Consider the following 6,228-nt stretch of genomic DNA (forward strand, 5'->3'; position numbering starts at 1 on the left):
AGGGTACTCGTCACCGGGCCAGTGGTTCCTTGGGGTAGCTGTGACTGGCCTGACCCGCCTCCGTGACCCTGTCGGCTACATGTTAAACAAAAACAGCAAACAAACAGTACAGATGTGGATGGAAGGAGTGTGACGGGCCCCTGGGAAGCGTATCACCGGTTGCAGTGGTGACTGGGGTCTCGGCCTCCTCCGCCGCCGACCCTTCCTGCGACTACTCCTCTCCCAAGGGCAGTACTGCATGGGGAGTGGGGATGCTTCGCAGCGCCACCTGCGGTATGCGACCAGGAACTAGACGCCACTGCACAGTCTCTCTCCGGGGCAGGTGTTATGTTCAGCCAGGATGGTATCGCTCCCAACGGGCGGAGCGGGGTACCCCAGGAGGTTAATGAGAACGGCGGCGGCAGTTACTCAGTCACCAGGTGCGGGTTCCAGTCACTTTATTTACTGGCTCAGGTGGTATCGCACCCGGGGTGCTGGTCCTCGCCATCAGAGACTCCGGTCGCTTCCCGGGCAGGTCAGAGGCTGGATCTGGTTTGGTAATTTGTGGCCTCTCTCCTCCATGCACAACTCTGTACTCTCCCCCGGTCCTGGCCTGTACAGGCCTGCAGCCTGGGCCTCTCGTGGGTCGGACCTCTGTCCCATCTCCCCAGGCTCCTTCACCCGAACTGGGGCTCCGTACCTCTCCTGTGCTCAGTCCCGTGCTCTGGCGACTGCTCCCCTTTTAGTCCACGGTTACAGGTGCCGGGTCCCGTTTCTCTAGGTGTTACTGGCCCCAGCTTGGTTGTGCTGTCTGTTCGGTGTTCCATCCAGAAATCTCTGTTCTGCCTCCCTAAAGGCCTGACAGACTCCCTTCAGGGAGCTACACACCGTGCGTCTGTTCTGTCTTGTGTCCAAGCTTGTTCTGTCTGGCTAAAAGTGAAACTGCAATGGTCTCTACTCCTAACTGCCCGTGCCCCTACTTTTGCAAGTTGCTATGGCAACCACTCTTGCTCTAATTAGTGGAGGCCACCTGGCGTCTGCCAGGAACTGTGTGTGTGTAGAAACATTGTTAACCCTTTCCTAGTGACTGCTTCTCCCTGCTGTATGGTGGTGTGAGGTGTGTGTAGAACTTACCAGATTAACATCTTTCTGCCCGGGAAGGATATAATGATATACCCTGTAGCGACCAGTCTCAGGGGCGCTACATATTTCCGTCAATCCCTGTCCCCAGTGTCATATCATTCTACGGATAGGGATGTCTTTGTATGCTCTCGGTATATTTCTTCCAAACTCGCTTTGTTTTGGAGTATGTGTTCAAAACTCACCAAAATCAAAGTAAAACTGTCTTAACCACTGAGTGGCCATGCTGATCTCTTGTATACAGTCGTGGCCAGAAGTTTTAAGACCGACAATATTAATTTTCAGTTTGCTGCTCCAGTGGTTTTAGATATTTTAGTTAGATGTTTATTGTTACTGAAGTACAATTATCAGCAAATGTTTTACTTTTATTACTTCTGAAGTTAGGGTACCGTTACACTTTAGCGTCGCTGCAGCGATCCCACCAGCGATCTGACCTGGTCAGGATCGCTGGTGCGTCGCTACATGGTCGCTGGTGAGCTGTCTATCAGGCAGATCTCACCAGTGACCAGCCCCCAGTGACGCGTGTAAGCGATGCTGCGCTTGATAACTAAAGTAAATATTGGGTAACCAAGTAAAGCACTTTGCTTGGTTACCTGATATTTACCTTGGTTACCAGTGCACACCGCTTAGCGCTGGCTCCCTGCACTCTTAGCCAGAGTACACATCGGGTTAATAAGCAAACCGCTTTGCTTATTTACCCGATGTGTACTCTGGCTACGTGTGCAGGGAGCTGGCACTGGCAGCCTGAGAGCGGCGTACGCTAGTAACCAAGGTAAATATCGGGTAACCAAGCAAAGCGCTTCGCTTGGTTACCCGATATTTACCTTGGTTACAGCTTACTGCAGGCTGCCAGAAGCCGGCTCCCTGCACATTCAGATCGTTGCTCTCTCGCTGTCAAACACAGCGATGTGTGATTCACAGCGGGAGAGCAACGTCCAAAAAATGAACCAGAGCAGTGTGTAACGAGCAGCGATCTCACAGCAGGGGCCAGATCGCTGCTCAGTGTCACACACAGCGAGATCGCTAATGAGGTCACTGCTGCGTCACAAAAACCGTGACTCAGCAGCGATCTCGCTATGTGAGAAGTACCCCTTAGTCTTGGCATGTTGGCTATCTGTTTCTGGGCCAAGTCCTGACAGATGGCAACCAGTGCTTGGCCTTTGTTACAATTACTGTGATTTTGTTTGTCCATCTATTTGAGGATTGGCCACAAGAACTCAGTGAGATTGAGATATGGGAGCTTACCTGGCCCTGAACCCTAAATATCATTGTTTTCTTCATTGAGCCACTTCATTCTAACGTTGCCTTGTGACATGGTTTCCATCAAGCTTGTAGAAGCCTTGTTCATCTCCAAATTGCTCCTCGATCATTGGGAAAAGTTGTTCTTGGAGGATATTGGTAATGCAGCTGATGTGATTTATTTGGACTTTGCAAAGGCATTTGATACTGTACCACATAATAGCCTTATACTAAAGCTCCAGAAGCAAGGACTAGGGGACACAATATGCAACTGCGTCAGGAATTGGCTAAAACAGGGTTCCCCAACTCCAGTCCTCAAGGCCCATCAACAGTAATGTTTTCAGGATTTCCTTAGCATTGCACGGGTGTTGGAACCAGCACCTGGGCAGGTGATTACATTAACACCTGTGCAATACTAAGGAAATCCCAAAAACCTGCACTGTTAGTGGGCCTTGAGGACTGGAGTTGGGGACCGCTGGGCTAAAAGATAGGAAATAAAGAGTAGTCATAAATGGTACATTCTCTAAATGGGCTATAGTCAGCAGTGGGGTGCCGCAGGGATCTGTGCTAGGAACGATTATTTTTAATCTCTTTATTATTAATGATGATGTAGATGGGATATATAGTAAAGTGTCAGTCTTTGCTAATAACACCAAACTATGTAGGATTTTAATAACTGACCTTGATGGTACAATATTATGAAAAGATCTGGATAAGATGTCAGAATGGGCAGATACTTGGCAAATGAGATTTACTGTGGATAAATGTAAAGAAATGCACCTAGGACGGAGTAATCCTATAGCTGCGTATACATTAAATGGAAGTAAACTCGGGACTACAGAACAGGAGAAGGACTTGGGTATTCTCATCACAAATAAGCTGAGCAGCAGCACTCAATGTCAAGCAGCAGCTGCTAAAGCAAACAAGATTCTAGGGTGCATAAAAAGAGATTAGATCCCAAAGTAGTGTTACCCCTCTATAAATCACTTGTAAGGCCACATCTGAAATATGGGATCCAGTTTTGGGCTCCACATTTTAAAAAGGACATTCAGAAGTTAGAGGCAGTTCAAAGGCAGGCAACTAGACTACTACAAGGAATGGAAGGCCTCCCATATGATGACAGGTGAAGAAGTTAGATATGTTTAGCTTAGAAAAAAGACGTCTCAGAGGAGATCTCATTTATATGTATACATGTGTGGTCAATATAAAGGACTGGCACATGACTTATTTCTTCTAAAGACAATACTAAGGACCAGAGGGCACTCACTGCGAGTGGAAGAAAAGCGATTCCGGCAGCTAAATAGGAAAGGGTTCTTTACAGTTAGGGCATGCCACAGTCTGACTGCTTTATCACAAGAGGTAGTAATGGCAGATACTAGAACAGCTTTTAAAAAAGGGCTGGATGATTTCCTCAGTACACAATATTGTTGGTTATAAATGACTTAGTGACAAAATATATAATTGATGGAGGAAGGTTGTACTAGATCAGGGGTGGGGAACCTCCTGCCCGCGGGCCGCATGCGGCCCGACATGACCTTTTATGTGGCCCCCGGGCAGATTCCCGGGGGTGGCAGTGCTCCCACTACAGCTGTGGTTACCAGGCGCCAGCCCTTTAAGTCTTCACATGAGCTGCTTGCGCGCACCAATGAGCTCTGTCACTGGCAGGTGCCAGCGTGCTCAGGACTGACTTTGTGGGCGGGTTTAGCGCTCTGCGCTTCCGTCCCACAGCAGCTTCACCATTTCCAGCATTGTGCCGCCCGCTCTCAACCCCTTCTCCCGTGCAGCGTGCCCCAATCAGTGCTGTGTGCAGCCCGCTCCCCTGCGCTGTGTGCCGCCCGCTTTCTGCCCCTTCCTCAGTGCAGCGTGCCCCATGCTGTGTGCAGCCCACACCCTGCGCTGTGTGCTGCCCGCTCTCTGCCCCTTCTCCGATGCAACGGGCTCACTGCAGTGCTGTGTGCAGACTCCCCAGCGATGTGGATCACCCCCACTGTTGAGTTCTCTCCAGTGCTCCGTACCACCCCAAGTGCAGTGTATCCCCTAGTGACGTCTGTGCTCTGCAAGTGCTGTTTGTGCCCCCCAGTCTCCTTCTAGTGATGTCTGTGTGCCCCCCCCTTAGTGATGTCTGTGTGCCCCCCCCTTAGTGATGTCTGTGTGCCCCCCCCTTAGTGATGTCTGTGTGCCCCCCCCCTTAGTGATGTCTGTGTGCCCCCCCCCCTTAGTGATGTCTGTGTGCCCCCCCCTTAGTGATGTCTGTGTGCCCCCCCTTAGTGATGTCTGTGTACCACCCCTAGTGATGCCTGTGCCCTCTGAATGATGCCTGTGCATACCTAGTGATGTCCGTGCCCCCCCTAGTGCTCTCTGTGCTGCCCTAGTGAAGTGTGTGCCCCCCCCCCAGTGCCTCCTGTGTCCCACAACAATGCTTATGCCTCCCTTTGACCTAGTAATGTGTGTTCCCCAGCATCTCCTGTTATGTATATGCTCCCAGCCCCTCCTGGCATGGATATGCCCCAGCGTCTCTTGTGATGTGTATGCCCCAACCCCTCCTGTGATGTATATACCCCAGTGTGTGACGTATATATATCACATTTGAGATGCTGGGGATGTACATATCACAGGAGCGGCTGGGGGCATATACCTCACAGGAGGGGCTGGGGGTATATACCTCACAGGAGGGGCTGGGCGCATATACATCAAAGGAGAGGCTGAAATCATATACATCACAGGAGGGGGCTGGGGGCATATACATGTCCCAGCCCCTTGTGTGATGTATGTACCCCCAGTGTCTTCTGTGATGTAGGTGTCTCCTGTGATGTATATACAGCAGTCCCAGCGTCTCCTATGTGATCTATATGCCAAAAGTCCCTTCAGTGATGTATGTGTCTTCTGTGATTTATATACACCAGTCCCTGTGTCTGCTGTGTGATGTATATAGTCTACCAATCTTATTATCACAAAGAGTTGCCTGCGCTCCAGACCGTGACAAACCTGGAAAGGAGAGAAGCAACATAAGTATCACCGAACATCACAGCCGCACAAAACAGAAGCAGCTCCAGCCACCACAACAGGGGTGAGTTAACTAACTGTTTGACCAAATATGGTTGGTTCATTTTCACATTGATAATTCTGTGTGGCCCCCGAAAGTTGGCAGAAATTTCCAAATGGCCCCCGGCAGTAAAAAGGTTCCCCACCCCTGTACTAGATGGACCGAGGTCTTTTTTTCCAACCTATGTAACTATGTAATATCTAATTTCACCATCTAAGATTTACACCCTTTTGATAAATGCACGTTAATGTGTTTTGCTTGTCATTTTCTGTTGCTTTTTTGACACCTCAAATCATGTGATAACCTTCCTCATAAAAACACAATTTCTGAAACCGAAACATTTGAATGTTAAAAAAACAAAAGTACAAAATTACAATTAAGAATATTTAAAAAAAAAAAAAAAAAAGAAGAGTACGTGAAGGTAGCTTTACCAAGGAATGCTACATCTTTGTAACGTAGCAAAGAAACAGTCAAAGCTCAGATACAATGTACTGCGTGTGCAGCAGAACCGGCCGTGTGTAGATGAAGGATGAAGAATTGTCTCCTTGTAGGAAATGTTCCCAATACCATACATGGATTAGAGCTTTGTGACGAGAAGACGTCTTGTCTTGTGCGGAGAACACTTTTTCCAGCACCCATGACGGCACCATGAGAGAGGGGATCCGCCCTTCAAGGACAGGAAACCTCCAGAATAAAAAGGGGCGGCACCTCTCCCCGCATCAGTTCGTTTCCTGTCCTTGAACAGGGAGCCTCCAGAGATCCACTAGATCCAAGAGGCCTGATGGGCCGAAGATTCAAGTCCGGCGCCCGGCCGGCCGACTCTGGCA

The sequence above is a fragment of the Anomaloglossus baeobatrachus genome, chromosome 3, assembly GCF_048569485.1.
Source record: "Anomaloglossus baeobatrachus isolate aAnoBae1 chromosome 3, aAnoBae1.hap1, whole genome shotgun sequence".
In the NCBI taxonomy this organism is placed as follows: domain Eukaryota; kingdom Metazoa; phylum Chordata; class Amphibia; order Anura; family Aromobatidae; genus Anomaloglossus; species Anomaloglossus baeobatrachus.